Source organism: Dendropsophus ebraccatus, chromosome 1, assembly GCF_027789765.1.
Source record: "Dendropsophus ebraccatus isolate aDenEbr1 chromosome 1, aDenEbr1.pat, whole genome shotgun sequence".
NCBI lineage: Eukaryota > Metazoa > Chordata > Amphibia > Anura > Hylidae > Dendropsophus > Dendropsophus ebraccatus.
In genome coordinates, this window is record NC_091454.1 from 136,949,961 (window position 1) to 136,967,007 (window position 17,047).

Genomic DNA, 17,047 nt, shown 5'->3' on the forward strand with positions numbered 1-17,047 from the left:
ACAAAGTTTGAAAGAAAGAAAGAAATTTTCCCAAGTATTTGGTTACTTCAATTTTTACAGATCTCATCTATGACCTTATAATAAAAAGTTTATTTTGATTGTAATTTATTTTAAAAATGTTATTAGTACATTAATATGGGGAGTTATCATCTTACCCGTTTTCAATAGCATTTAGTGACATGCTTTACAGCTAGCCCCATGGCCATTGATACAATGAACATCTTTAGACCCTATTCTTTGTAGGGGACACACTTTCAAGTTTGCTTGCTGGTGATTTAAGGCAGACTTTGCCTATTATACCAACAGGAACCATGATTGATTAACTAAATCCATGCCTTATGGGTGTGGCATCAAGCTCAGAGGCTTAAGCCCCTATTACATGGGGCAAAGTGGAGATCAAGCGAGCACCGACCTGTCAGGGCAGTGCTCGCTTTAACCTTGCATACCTTGCCCGCTGCCAGTGCTATTACAGCGAGCGATCGTAAGAGCCGGGGGGCTGCCCGGGTGATCATTAGAACGTCTATGCAGCCTATTGGAGACAGCGGCGGTCTGCTGCTGTCACTCCTATCACATGCAGCGAAAGCAGCAGAACGTTAACAGGCTGATCACTGGCATTTCAGCCTTTTGAAAGACAATGATCAGCGGACATTGTGCATGTCGGCTGATCATTGTCTTCTATTACACAAAGCGATTATCGGCCATAACAGTTTTTTGTTAAGGTATCAATTGCAATGACAATAAAAAAGGCAAAATTCCAATCACTGCAGGTGGCGGCATAAATCTGGATTCTGCATGTTTTTCGCATGGACAATATGTTGCCTGCTCCAGAGTTTAAATCAGGTAAAAATCTTTATGTCTATGCATCTGGCAATAAAACTGCCAATGCTGTTTATAAATAGGCTGTGTCATAAAGTCTTATGACATTACATCTCAGTTTGACTATTAGGCATGTTAAAAATGTTTAGTTTATTTTTAATGTGTATAAGTTACAATTTACATAAACAATGCATAACAGGTTGTACTGTTGTCTATAGTTTTGAGAACGCTAGGGGACGAAAAGTTGCCTAGGCCCCGCCTGGCAAAACACCTTACTCCTGCAATCAAAATTTTGTCACTAACATCATCCTGATATAAGATTGGAAGATATTTGAGTACAATTTTAAGTACAAGAGGAAAAGGTTTAGAAATGTCCTAAAAAGAGTGCATTATTTCTATACTTTTTGTCTGCCAAGTGATAGTCTCTACTGTTAGAAGCAACTACTGTGCAGTGGTCCCTCAAAGTACGCTGTTAATTGGTTCCAGGATGACCATTGTATGTTGAAACCATTGTATGTTGAGACTGTATGTTGGTTCTGAAGCCCCCAAAATATAATTCAAAAATAAGAAAATTAAATTTAAAGGGAAATAAACAGATAACTGATAAGGGTAAATCAGTCCTTACATATAACAGTCAGAAGGAGCTACTGGAGACTGTAAATTACTTTCTATGTAAAGGACTGGAGCATTTTCAGGTTCCTGTACAGATCACACAGGGTCCCAGAAACAAAAAGTTGCCCTCACCTGGTGCCCAAAGGAGCAACTCATCTTGCCACAGGTAAAGAGCAGTACAGGACATGTAGTATTATGCTGTACTGTAGAGAGGTGCTTTTCATTTTGTGCACTTCAGGAATACTGGGGTTTTACCAGTAAAATGGCCACTTTCATTGGTCTATCATCTAGTTAGTTATTCACCTCTGCCACAGATCCTGACTGTCCATAGCATTGTATGTTGAGTCTGGTCTCAAGTTACAATGATCCAGAAAGGAACATTGTATGTTGAAAATATTGTATCCTGAGGCCATTGTAAGTTGAGGGACCACTGTATAATTTCAGCTCTATGTATTAGTTGAGGGTCATATCCACAATTACGAAACTTAGTATAAAGTTCTGCACATGTAGTTTTGTAAGCCAAGTCAATGGAACATGAACATTGAGCTCAGACATACTCACCTATTGGTAAGTTTTTTTTATGACATAAGTTGGATGGATACTGCTTGCGTGCAGAATACCGTTCCTAGCTGTTGGCTTACGAAACAATGTGGTGTGGTATAGCCATACATAGCCTCATTCTTCTGTTTCTTTAGGTAGATACGTTATGAGTTCCCATCATAGCAAGAAGATTACTGGTGCTCCAAGATTGTGCTGGTTAGGGAAATGTCCAAGAATTAAATCTCAACTAGTTCAAATTGGTAAGTTAGCATTAGATTAAGTTTGTTGACAATAATGTATGACACAAAGTTTTTCATGTCAACCTCAGAGCCTTTCCATACTAGGAAGAGGTCATCTATATATATCTCTCATACCAGAAGATAAAAAAAGAAGAAGGATTAACACAACTACGTAAGATGCCCTCCTCCCAGTATGACATATAGAAATTGGCCAAAGCTGGTGAAAACTGGATGTTTGGTGATTTGTTATTTTTCTCCTTTAAAGTAATATTACATATTTGCATGCCACCCAGTGTCCAATGTCTTCTCTTCTGTTAGGGCCCTCTAGTTTCTGCTATTCCTTATCTGTGCGTGCTTCCTGATGACATTATGTTAAACAATGAAACATTTATAACTTTCAATAGGAATTCTCCTCTTGTGCTTATTTAGGTCCTCTTCATACTTTAGGAAAAGCTATCTTGATTTCTTATCAGGAACTCCAAATAGATTTCCTGAGCCATAGGGTTCTATTGGGCACGGATACCCTTCAGTATTTCTCCTAAAAGGGGTCCTTGCCAGAAAATAGATCCGAAATTATACAACATGTCCTATAAATGTTCTAAATTTCAGCACAGATGCCCCATAGAACCCTATGAGGGAATCTGGAATTCTGAAGTATGCAGGGGGCCTGGGGTCTATTTCTGTGATCTGCAAAATTCTAGGGATCCGATACTAGGATTTTATTTGGGGGTCTGTATTATGCAGGGAGCCTGATACTGGGATCTGATTCTTGGTTCTGTGGTTTTATTCTGTTGCCTGAGGGCAGAACTTGGAGAGCGCCTGACACTGGTGTTTGATTCTGGGTTCTGTAATTTTCTGGAGTCTATATTATGCTGGCAGCTTGTACTAGAGTCAGATTTTGAGGTCTGAATCATTCTGAAGGCAAGGTAACAGAGCCGAGGTCAGGATAAGCAAAAGTCAGTAAACCAAAAATAGCAGAGAGAGAGACAAAACAAGACACAGCACGGTTCACATGTAAGACTAATAGCTGGAAAAGGGTTTAAAAACAAATAATGTAGTATATATAGGAGGTCAGGGGTCCGCTTCAGGCCGTGATTAGACCAGAGGTCCATAATCCAGCCTCAGTTAGTGGATAGACTAGATGTAAATCACCTAGGCAAAACAGAGGTTAGTTGTGAAATGGCCAGAGGGAACACAGGGAGAAGATGGTTGTGGTGCAACATACATATCAGAGCAGAAGATTTTGAGCTTTTTTCCCACAGGAGCAAATCAAACACAGAATAAGCACTAATTCATGGCCAAAAGCGCAGCCTCAGTCACCCTTTACAATCTGAGGGTCTCGCCAAGGTCCCAATAGGTACAGTCATGACAATATGGGGAGTGCACAGAGGAGGGCCCGCTCCTCTATGGGAGCACATGGCCTAACTAGCACAGAGACAAACACAAATTACTGTCAAAAGTGGTGATACTTGTAGAATTAAAATGCTATGTTTCTCTAATCCTGGATAAACCTCTTTAGACCTGTTTTTGTATTTAGGTTTTCAGTCATGTTTTTCACATTTCTTTTTGCCATCTTTTTGATATTTCCAAACATTTTGAAGAAAAATATTTTCCTGATATGAAATGCAAAATAAGAAGTCCCCAGTACACTTTGGGGGCAATTTACTATTCCTCAATTGCCATTTTTTAGTCCTGTTGAGCGTCAAAATTTGGAACACGTTAGGTAAACACCATTTACTATGAATAAATTTTCCCCCAAAATGGCTAAGCTATTGAAAAAATGTGAGAGCATCTGTGTGAATTACTTTGCATTTAATCTCTCTACAGTCATTTACTTACCAAAGAAATAAACCCTGCACAATGCAGTTGGTGTGTCGGTTCAGTGAAAGACAGTATATTCTCTCCATTGAGTTTGGTTTCTGTTCTGATGAGGGGATGACATTTTAAATGCACCAAAAGGCCTTGTATGATAAAGGCCAAATTTGCATATATTTTACATTTTATACATTCCAACCATCAATACTGTTCATGTGCATGCTTTCTCTTTTTCATTACGCACAATTTTGAGTCAATCTTTGAAAACACCCAAATGTTTACTTTTTACAGCCAGATTTTCCCATAAACCCAACAGGTCACTGATTGCAGTATATGTCTTTTCCTACCTTTTTAAATTATATCTTGAAAGAAGTGACAATTTGCTTAATAATACACTATGTCCCTCCAAAATGGTGTTCTTGCTACTGTAATAACGTGATTTGCTGATGTTCGAAAATTGAAATGTCTGCGTCCATATGGACTGCATCAGTGACAGATTGTGCAATAACATTTAAACATTTTGCTTCTTCATCATATGTTAAAACAGGTATGCTTGTATACATAGAAATCTCTAAAAGGCACAGCTAGCTCAGTAAATTTTTACTGAATATATTTAATGTTCAGCGGTTTGGAAAATTAAAGAGTATGAGAACATGTATAATTTTAATTAAATTTTATTTAGCAGCCAAAAAGTGTGCATGCAGAGATATGCAAAAAGTTTATAGTAAATCTTTACATTATAAGGCTTAACAGGGAATTACCCTCTGCCACACCCATATGCCTCCTTCATGGTCCATGGTCTATCTTTCATTCTTTCCACTTCTCAACAGAGTTAAGCTGTTTGACAGTAATACATACACAGGGCTTATTTTCAGTTATTTCTCTGACCAATCATAGCACCTATTCTTTACTGCTGGGTAGCATGAAAGAACTTAACAGGTTGCATTATTCCGGGGCATTACTCACATGGTGCAGGTTAGAGGAAAGGGTTATTGATGAATGGATAGCAAAGTTTTATGTGATTAGAAACAGTGACAGCATTTAAAAAAGAGGGTTAAACTAACCATGGACAATCACATAGATTGCAAATTTCTTATCAGGATGACGTAGCAGAGTTGAGGCGGCAGTGACATAGCAGAGTTGAGGCGGCAGTGACATAGCAGAGTTGAGGCGACAGTGACGTAGCAGAGTTGAGGCGACAGTGACGTAGCAGAGTTGAGGCGACAGTGACGTAGCAGAGTTGAGGCGGCAGTGACTTAGCAGAGTTGAGGCGGTAGTGACATAGCAGAGTTGCAGTATTAGTGACATAGCAGAATTAAGGCGCCGGTGACGTAGCAGATTTGAGGTGGTAATGACGTAGCAGAGTTGAAGCGGCAATAACATAGCAAAGTTGGAGAGGTAGTGAGGTAATAGAGATGAGGCAGGGGAAAAGGGGGTTATTCAGAGGAGTTCCGCCGGGCCATGGGTGAGCTCAGAATGGGTGGTCAGTCAGGTGGGACTGTGGGCGGCCACGGATGAGCTGGAGGGGCACGTGCTGCAATAAAAGGGGCGGGTGAGCTCCGGGGTGGGGAACAGTCGCGGGGGGGGGGGGCTCCTGCTATCAGAAAGGGAGACAGTTCCATATAGTCAGGGCCGGTGTCAGCACCCGGCTTACTCGGGCAAGTGCCAGGGCCCACAGTGCCTTAAGGCCCCATCCTTGTAAAGTAGTCAGTATAATGAAGGTAACCAGGCTTTCCCAGCATCCTGTATAGTAGTCAGTATAATGGTGGTTACCCAGGTTTCCCAGCATCTTATATAGTAGTCAGTATAATGGTGGTCACCCAGCTTTCCCAACATCGTTTATAGTAGTCAGTATTATGAAGGTCACCCAGCTTTCCCAGCATTTTGCATAATATTCATTATCCTTGAGGTCACCCAGCATCTTGTATATTAGTCAGTATCATGGCAGTCACCCAGCATCTTGTATAGTAGTCAGTTTAATGAAGGTCTCCCAGCATCTTATATAGTAGTCAGTATAATGTAGGTCACTCAGCTTTCCCAGCATTTTGCATATTAGTCGGTATCATGAAAGTCACCCAGCATCTTGTATATGGAGGTCACCCATCTTTCCAGCATCTTGTATAGTAGTCACTATAACAGAGGTCACTCAGCTTTCCCAGCATCTTGTATAGTAGTCAGTATAATCGAAGTCTCCCAGCATCTTGTTTAGTAGTCAGTATAATGGCGGTCACCAAGCTTTCCTAGCATCATGTATAGTAGTCAGTATAATGGCGGTAACCCAGCTTTCCTAGCATCTTGTATAGTAGTCAGTATAATGGAGGTCACCCATCTTTCCTAGCATCTTGTATAGTAGTCAGTATAGTCGAAGTCTCCCAGCATCTTGTTTAGTAGTCAATATAATGAAGGTCACCCAGCTTTCCCAGCATCTTTTACAGTAGTCAGTATAATGGCGGTCACCCAGCTTTTCTAGTATCATGTATAGTAGTCAGTATAATGGCAGTCACCCAGCTTTTCTAGCATCTTGTATAATGGAGGTCACCCAGCTTTCCCAGCATCTTGTATAGTAGGGAGGAAGAGGTGTGGAAGTCGGCACTCCTGGACGTAGAAGCATAAAATATAATTTTTATTTGTGCATATTAAAATCCGATGGTGGGCATAGCAGGACCTACGCGTTTCACGCTACTGCGCTTAATCATGGTCTAATATTAAATGAAAAACAGGTGACCAACCAATGAGAAGATCCCTACGTCATGGATCATGTGCCTCAGCGGCACAGGTGCAGCATGAGTGTAACTCCCATTCATTACACATATGTTTGGATAAATCCCAATATACTTATGGAATGAAAGTGCATGCTAGTTTATAAATCAAATCTAGAAATAATGATAAAGTAGGTCATTTTTATAGTTAAGACCTTTTGGATACCTAGTGTCTAAGCGAAAAATAATTTCTGCTTCTTTATGCAGGACCTGTTTGTGCCAGTCACCTCCTCTCGGTGGTTTTTTAACCCTTATGATGGCATATGTACTGAAGGTGCTGACATCTCCTCCGTGTGTCTCAATAAAATGTTTCGCCGCCCCTGATACGTTGGTTTTGTGTTGCTTCCTGATGCTAGTGAGATGTTCACTAATACGTTGTTTGAATTTTATTCGTCCATACCTCATGACCTTGCCATTACAGCTTTGTCACATCATTTGTACAAATATAGCAGGTATAGTCATGAGCTGATGGAATTCATTGTTGATTTAACTGCATATTTATTGAAACACAACTACTTTTCCTTTAACAATGAATTCTTTTTGCAGACTAAGGGAGCCCCTATGGGGGCCAGGTTCTCCCAAACTTTAGCAGGTCTCTATATGGCCTGGTGGGAGGAGCAGTTCATCTTCACCCCCACAAATCCATTTCACTATCATATTAAATGGTATGGCCGCTTTATAGATGACCTGCTACTGGTTTGGGGAGGTGATGATGAGGAGGAGGTATGTCAGTTTGTCCAATATATAAACAATAACACACTTAATTTATCCTTCACTCATCACTTCCATAAAACAGAAATCACCTTCTTGACATTAACTTACAAGCCTCGGCTCTCAGAAAAGCTGTCACCACTTCAGTTTTCCGGAAGCCCACTGCGGGCAACACTATATTACATGCCACGAGTGAACATCCCCTTCATACCATACAAGCTATCCCTGTAGGGGAGCTCACAAGGGTAAAGCGCATCTGTTCAGACGGCACGGTTTTTGATACACAATGCAAAGAAACCGCAACTCGCTTGGCAAAGAGGGGCTATAGCAGACAGATAATACGTAGAGCCCAAAGCATAGTGGCTACCAAAGACTGTGAATAATTGCTGTCTAAGTCTGCCAGCGGTGCACCAAAGGCGCAGGAGTCATCTACTCCGATAACATTTTCTACCACATACTCACCTCAATATAAACAAATTGTAGACATCCTTAGGAAAAATATTTCCATCTTGCGCCAGGGTGAAACCCTATCCGAGATTTTGGATCAGGGTTTTAGATGCGTACCACGCAGAGGCAGATCGCTGGGGGATCTGTTGTCACCAAGTATGCTGCACCCGGAGATACCGCTTACCAGCCGTAGGTTTACAGGCTGTTATAGATGCGGAGATACACGTTGCCCGACTTGTAAATTTGTGACTCACAACATAGGAACTTTCAGTGACAGCTCTAGGGAGAGGACTTACGAGATCAGTGACTTCCTGAATTGCAACAGTGATCACTTAATTTACATTATTAATTGCACTACTTGCAACTTATCTTTTGTAGGATGCACCATAAGAAAATTCAAACAACGTATTAGTGAACATCTCACTAGCATCAGGAGGCAACACAAAACCAACGTATCAGGGGCGGCGAAACATTTTATTGAGACACACGGAGGAGATGTCAGCACCTTCAGTACATATGCCATCATAAGGGTTAAAAAACCACCGAGAGGAGGTGACTGGCACAAACAGTTCCTGTATAAAGAAGCAGAAATGATTTTTCGCTTGGACACTAGGTAGCCAAAAGGTCTTAACTATAAAAATGACCTACAGTACTTTATCATTATTTCTAGATTTGATTTATAAACTAGCATGTACTTTCATTCCATAAGTATATTGGGATTTATCCAAACATATGTGTAATGAATGGGAGTTACACTCATGCTACACCTGTGTCGCTGAGGCACATGATCCATGACGTAGGGATCTTCTCATTGGTTGGTCACCTGTTTTTATTCGCCAAAAGATTCATTTAATATTAGACCATGATTAAGCGCAGTAGCGCGAAACGCGTAGGTCCTGCTATGCCCACCATTGGTTTCTAATATGCACGAATAAAAGTTATATTTTATACTGCTACGTCCAGGAGTGCCGACTTCCACACCTCTTCCTCCCAGCTAAGTCTTGCATGTGGCGTCTGGCCAGCGTCTTGAAGATCGGGCACCCTTTCTATTCATTGCCTGCTGCTGTCGAAACCATTCACTGGTGAGCTGTATCTCCTCTTTTTTATTCATTTATCTTGTATAGTAGTCAGTATAATGGAGGTCACCCAGCTTTCCAGCATCTTGTATAGTAGTCAGTATAATGGAGGTCACCCAGCTATCCAAGCATCTTGTATAGTACGCAGTATAATGGCGGTCACCCAGCTTTCCTAGCATCTTGTATAGTAGTCAGTATAATGGAGGTCACCCAGCTTTCCAGCATCTTGTATAGTAGTCAGTATAATGGAGGTCACCCAGCTATCCAAGCATCTTGTATAGTACGCAGTATAATGGCGGTCACCCAGCTTTCCCAGCATCTTGTATAGTAGTCAATATAATGGAGGTCACCAAGCTTTGATATTGGAAAGATGGAAAGCTATGGGTGGGCTATTTATTAATGCAAAAAATGATTTTTTGGGGGGAAACCCCTGTGAAAATTACACTTTTTGAGAAAGATTTAGCAACAGAGAGAACTCTATTCCTGGATATATATCTGTATGACAATAGTACACAGTGTGTATATATATCTATATCTATACATATGTATATATCTATATGACAATAATACACAGTATATATATTTGCATGACAATAATACACAGTATATTTGAACAGTATTTTATCCCCAAAACTGACAAAATGAACTTTTACCAACTCAGGATAAATGTCACTAAACAACTCCTATGTATGATTGATTGATGCGCATGACAAATGGGAAGACTTTTTATATACTATTATTCAGCAATAAAAACTGACTTTTGGGCACTGAGTGTGAATAAGAAAATAATGGAGGTCACCCAGCTTTACCAAACCCAAGCTTTGCTGTCTATGGAGAGGATAATGCCATCTAACTAATTCTAATCTCCTCCCTAAGTCCCTAAGCTTGTCCCTACGTCCCTGAGCTTGCTAAACACCCCACTAACTAACTAACTAACTAACTAACTAAGCTAAATAGCAGCATGCAAGCAGACAGACAGACAAAGAGCAGTCTGTACAGCACCGTGAGTGAGCAGAAAATGGCATCCAGAACATATATATATATATATATATATATATATATATATATATATATATTTATGAGATGGTCATGTGATTTTAGCAGCCACTGACACTCCTACACCTCAGCAACAACATTTCTGACACTTCTATGTGCTCTGCACTGATTGTCTGGAAGAAGGCGCTCGAACTTGAACTCAAACTCGAACATTTACTCGAGCAAGCAGTAAAAAGTTTGGTCCGGTTCGAGAAAATCGAGATGTTCGACTCTTAACTTTTCTCGAACAGTTCGATCAACACTACCTGTGAATAGGGGACACCTTTGAATTAGGAGAATACTCCTTTAGGCTATATTCAGAAGTAGTATTAGACCGGCCGTTCCATGACCCAGCCGGGTCACAGGACGGCTGGTCTAATACTACTTCTGAATCTCAGAAAAGATCATCCCGGTCGGTACTGCAGTATCGGCCGGATGATCTTTAGCGCCACTGAGTCCTGATGCGAGCATAACTGCGCACCCGCATCAGAACTAACTCCCCACAGCACAGCACTGTGTGCACTGACAGGGTTTTCTGCAGCCGCTATTCACTGAATAGCGGCAGCAGAAAGCTGATGTGTCAGTTTTCTACAGCGCCGCTAGGGATCCCGGCCGTAGTGTATACTTCGCTAGCTGATTCCCTAGGCCTGCAGCACAACATAAGTTCCGTACCAATCATGGCTGTTGCATCAATGGCTGTGATTAGTTCAGAAATTATGTTGTGTGAACATGGCCTCAGGGTGCATTCACATTTACAGGATCTGCAGCAGACTTGAAGCTGCAGATTTGCTTTGAATCTGCAACTTCGAATCTGCGCTCAAATCTGCTGCAGATCCTTTACGTGTGAACGTACCCTAATAAAGGAAATCTGTCAGATGCATATTAAGTACCGAGCTGCAAACACAGGCATATAGGTAATGGGGAGATAAAAGAAATTATGTCTTTGTTATTTGCAGAGTTTTAAATCTGCATTTTTACTTGGAAGCTGAAGGGCCCCATCTCTCCGTCCCTTGACTAATTTATATACAGAGCTAGCGGTCCTGCAAATGGCCATCAGAAAATACAAAGGCGTCTTTTGTTTTATCTTCCTTTCCTCTGTCTGCCTGTGTCTGCAGCTCTGTACCTTTATAGTCTTAACATATTCCCTTAAAGCCCTTCCTGACATACACTTGAGGTACTGGTGTGCCATAATGTTCAGGGGCTCTTTAAAACGAGCTCAGGACTTGTTGCTATCAGCTGCTGGGTCCTCAGCATCAATCACTCTAGAGGCAGCATCAATCGCTCTACTGCCTACCATTAACCCGTTAAACACCACGATTGTGGTGCGATCACAGCATTTAAATGTCAGATAAATTGGCACCCCCACAGTGTAACTGCAGGAGCTCTGATCCTTTTTCCTGACTGCAAGAGGTATAACACCTATTTGCTGTCCGATTTGCAGTCTGGTCGAGTCTGTCTCAGGCAGACTGTATGTGCTGAGCACAGATAATTCATTGCTATGCATTGGCATAGTATTTAACAGTATATGAAATCTAAGGATTGCTTGTTATACTCTCCTAAGGACTTAAAAAATTAAAATAAAAAAAAGTTTTAAAAATGGATAAAACTATAAATAAAAATTCAAATCACCCCCTTTTCCTATTTTACATATAAAAGTATTATAAATTAAAATATTACATATTACATATCTCTGTGTGCATAATCATCCACTCTATTAAAAAAAATGGTATTTATCATGTCAAATGAACAGCAGAATTGAAAATAAAAGAAAAAAGCCAAAATTGCTGATTTTCTTTTGTCACATTTATTAGAAAATAAATTTTAAAAAATTATCCAAAATTTCCATCTACATCAAAGTGGTACCATTCAATACTACAGGCCATAGCACAACTAAAGAGCATTCAAACAGGACAATTTTGGGAATTTTTATTTTGCAAAACATGAAAAGCAAGTATCAAAATAATAAAAAAGGCAATGCTTGGTGTCCCACCACTGGTGTTGCTAGTCTATACGCCCCTCTGTACTTCAAATAAAGTGGTAATGACGTTATACCCTAAGTTTTGCCACTAGTATGTGTATTTGTACTTGTATATTGCACAGCTGTTGTAAGCAGGGGGTTATTGTTTGTTTGTATTCTGTGCACCAATAAGAATTCTTTCTCTTCTCTACCTTTCTCTATTCTCCTTTCTTTTCTTACACTCTCTTCTCCATCACTCACAGGAGGTATTACACACCCTGTAGGGAGTTGTCACATAACACAATACACACCCACCCTTAGGGAGTCTTATCCAAGTCTCAGTAGAGAGAGGATGCAACACAAAACAGTCCCTGCTGTAGTTCATTTGGGCCCTGGCTTGGTCATAACTCCACTCCGGACCACTGTGATAAGTACCCAAGGGAGCCCCTCACAGCCCGGCAGGTCACCGACCACAGGGGAAAGGTTATAGCCAGCAACTTTAAAATAAAAGCAGGTGTGCCCCCATACTTGTGTGCCAAAACGGCATTGGCATCATGACAACCTACCATCCGGCTGAGCTATACTCCGACCAACCACAACAGTAGTGGCATCACACAGTTACATCTGGCAAGTGACCGGTCAGGCACACATATATGTGAATATAGATATTGTAATTGTAAAAAAAAATCATATTTCCTTTCTCTTTTTCAGTTTCACCCAACTAATGAGTTTTCTTTTTTTTATTTTTTTTTTGCTCTTTATTTTTATGGTTAAATTTAAGATGTCATTAAAAAGTACAATTGATTCCACAAAAAAATAAGCCATGGTATAGGTCTTTACATGGAAATTAAGCTCTTAGAAGTTAAGCTGTTAAATACGAAAACGCACAAATAGGCTGTGTCATGAAGGCTTTAAGCTAAAAATGCAAATAATGTCTGTCATGTATCGTGTCATGTCATGTTGTTACTGGACTGCTTTTCTAGATTTGCTGCAGGTTTTTCCCACAAGAACGTAGCCTAAACAACCAACAGCTCTGTTGTAAGTACACACAATTCTAATATTTTTCAAGGTGATATTTTGTAAGCAGAGCAGAAAACTTGTGCACTTCCTGAACCTAGCAGAATGAAGATCCAGGAAAGAAAAGTTGCAGTGATGTAAAGCGATTATTAGGTCTATAGTACAAAAAAGGTGATAAGAGGTGTAAAGTAAAAAAGACAATTTAGGAGTTTTATGATGCCTCTATTCCATAGTGCTGAGTACGTACAGTAGTTTGCTATTTTGCTAACTGTAATGTATTAAACCTTATGTAGTTTTGTACTTTTCTGCATCATTCTATTTTTGCAAGTGAAAATCTACACATAAAAGACATTTTTTTTTAAAGCGTAAATTGATGTTTGTGTCCTAATTTAAATGATTTAAGTATTGTCACAATGTTACCTCAACAAGATGACATGGCAACATTCCATTATTAAGACCGCCATGTAAGTAAAGAAATGGGACCACAAATGATTTAAAATTACAAGCCATTAAAGCACAGCAAGGTCACTTATGCTCAGGGAGTATGCAGGGAATTGGTTTCTATGGTAACTTGGAATGCTGCTAAAAGGGACATGGCAGTAAAAATCATGTTTAAAATGTGCAAATGTTACAAACAGTTCTATGAAACAGACAGCAGCAGCACAGGATAATTCGCAAAATTGAAAGACATTAAAAATTTAAGGAGTTTGATTTATCCTTAGCGTCATTCAACTGGAAGGTAATTGAAAGTGTCTCTGAATTTGTGTGAATTCATTATCCTACACTGATACTCATCCAGCATTGAATTATACATATCTATACTATATACATTCCCCATGCCAGAATATTGGGTGTGAAGTACTAGGATTTCTGGACACTTGGCAGGAATTAGAAATTGACTTGCTTAAAGCTATTTAAATGTCATGTTATTATAGGGTCTATATTTCTTCAGAAGATCACTGTGGCATTCCTTGCCTCCAATTTACCATATTAAATAGCATTTTTACCTGAAAAAAATAAATAAAATAAAATAAATAAATAAAATAAATTACGTCTCAGAAATGTCTCTTTGAGGCTATGTTCCCATTATGTCAAAAATGACGTCTGTCTTTCCAGATGGCCGTAATTTTAACGCCAATTGATGGCCGTCTATCTGTAATGACAGCCACAAATAATGTTCATTAATGTTATTTCATTACATCATTATCAAAAGACACCCATATTTTTGAAGGCTGTCCTAAAAGACGGCTGCAAAATCCAGTTGTGGGAACATAGCCTTGTTGTTACAGGCATTTAGTGGCCGGTGGATATGTCATAGCTTTTTATAGCTTTTCAATAGCTGGTAATCTATATATCAAGGAGAGTCTTTAAAGGGAACCAATCAGCCCAATTGGGTTGATATGGTTCCCTGGAGTGCTGTATAAAGCTCCTGAGCAGCTCACTGCACATAACAGCCATGACTGCAGGAGAAGCTTTTTACAGCAGAAAAAGAAGTTTTATTACCTGGGCGCATGGCAGGCAGAGGGGGAGGTAGTCATTTGGTGGAAGAAAATTTTGTTTTGGAAGTGTCTGTAAAAGTTGACATCAGGTACTGATATTGAGTGAGAAGGTCATCCTTAAAGAGAATATACCATCAGATTAGTAAAAATGGGCCATACATACTGCCCTATTGACGCTGCAGTTTACTGTCCAGCCGTGTGGAGCTTTTTTCATTCCGCCTCCTGGTTCCCGTTATTTCCGCCAATATATGTATATGCTAATTAGCCGCCCTGAAGCACAGGAGGCCGTTCCAGTGCCTGAAATTCCACCTCCTCTCTGCCCCATCGGTGACGTCCTCAGGTTGCACTGGCACGCCTCCTATTCCAATTGCAGAACACCTCCTGTCTTCTGCCCGGCCGCAGCATCCTCACGCCGGATCCCGAGCGGCGTCATCGAGGGGGGAGGAGAGGAGGTGGAATTTCAAGGGCCGGGCCAGCCTCCTGTGCTTCAGTGCGGCTAATTAGCATATACATATATCGGCGGAAAAACCGGGAAACGGGCAGCAGAATAAAAAAAGCTCCACGCGACCGGACAGTACACTGCAGCACCGATAGGACAGGATGTATGGCTCATTTTTACTAATCTAATGACACACCAGTCAAGAAGATTTTTGAGAATAACTTAAATTCTACTGCACAAATTAAGTTATATATTACGCTCCATACTGATAAGCTGTCACTATTATTGGTGACCATTTTAATCATATATACAGCAGATGTATAGGGGTATTTTGCTCAAACATAACTCTTCATATGTTGCTGCTTATGGTGAGACTAACAATTCATTCCATACTTGTTATTATCTATTCTGTCTCCTTCTTCCAGTTCTGAGCCTGCTACTTTGTGCTGAAAACAAAAACAAAATTGAGTGTCAGCTGCTCTCTCCATCTCTCTCTGCCTTCCAAGACCGCTCATGTAAACAAGTCCCTGGCAGGCTGTATCTGCAACACTTGTACCAACCCTGTAACGTCGGGATGATTAATCACAGTCATTTCATCAGTAACTTGACCTCAGATTTATCCTCCCAGCATTACAAAGTAGCTACAAAAATGCTAATACAGACTACCAGGGTTTTTTTCCCTCTACATGAGCCTTATTGGGAAAGGGGAGGAGGGGGTTCTTAGCGGAGACGGAGAGAAGAGCTCAGACAAAGATTTCTTTGTCTTCAGTATAAAGCAGCAGGATCAGAACTGGGGGAAGGAGAGTGAATAGATAATAACTAGTATGGAATGAATTGTCTCACCATGGGCAGCAACATGTGAAAAGTTATGTTTGCGTGGAATACCCCTTTATTAGACATTGAACAAGCAATGGAATAAAAATTTTTATTCATAATCTACTTTTCTAAAATCATTACCTTTTATGCAGTTGATACAGTCTTTTAAATGAAATGCTTCTAGTGACATCCCTTTGCTTCTTTCTTTAAAGATCATTATAAAATAAGACAATGGAACTCTAACAGTTTAGGATCTACTGTATCTGCATGTAGTGTTACACCCACTTTTTACTATAATGATTAGAAAGTATAGGGTAGTGCAGATTGCAGAAAAGTCTTGCATATTGGCCAACAGACCTGATTTTGCTATGACAATCCTACAAAAAGGAATGCATAAGATATGGAGTTCATGGGGTAATCCCATTTTAAAGGGGAACTCTGGAAAAGGAAAACTTGTTTTCTATTAAAAGTACATAAAAAATTATATAGATGTGTCTATATAATGTATTAGCGTATTTATACGGTTCTACATAGTAACATAGTAAATAAGGTTGAAAGAAGACAAGAGTCCATCAGGTTCAACCTAGGGAAACCCTACTGTGTTGATCCAAGGGAAAGCAACCCCCCACGAGGCAGACGACAACCACCCCACCACAGGGAGAACCCCCCCAACTCAAATGGAGACCAGAATAATCCCTGGATCAACGTATCACCGGAAATCTAATGCCCATAACTTGTAATATTATATTTTTCAAGAAAAGCATCCAGGCCTCCCTTGAACTTATTTAATGAATCGGCCATGACAACATCAGTTGGCAGAGAGTTCCGCAGTCTAACCGCTCGTTCAGTAAAAAACCTGCGTCGATGCTGGTGGTGAAATCTTCTTTCCTCTAGACGTAGAAGATGACCCCTTGTCATGGTTACAGACCTAGGAGTAAAAAAACTACTACAAATATCTCTGTACTGTCCATTCATATATTTGTACATTGTGATCAGATCGCCCCTAAGACGTTTTTTTTTCTAGCGTAAATAACCCCAAGCTTGATAACCTGTCCTGGTACTGTAACCCACCCATTCCATTAATGACCTTTGTTGCCCTCCTCTGCACCCACTCCAGTTCAGCTGTGTCCTTCTTATTTACCGGTGGCCAAAACTGTACACAGTATTCCATATGTGGTCTGACCAGTGATTTATAAAGAGGCAAAACTATGTTCTCATCCTTAGCATCTATACCTCTTTTGATGCATCCAATTATTTTATTAGCCTTGG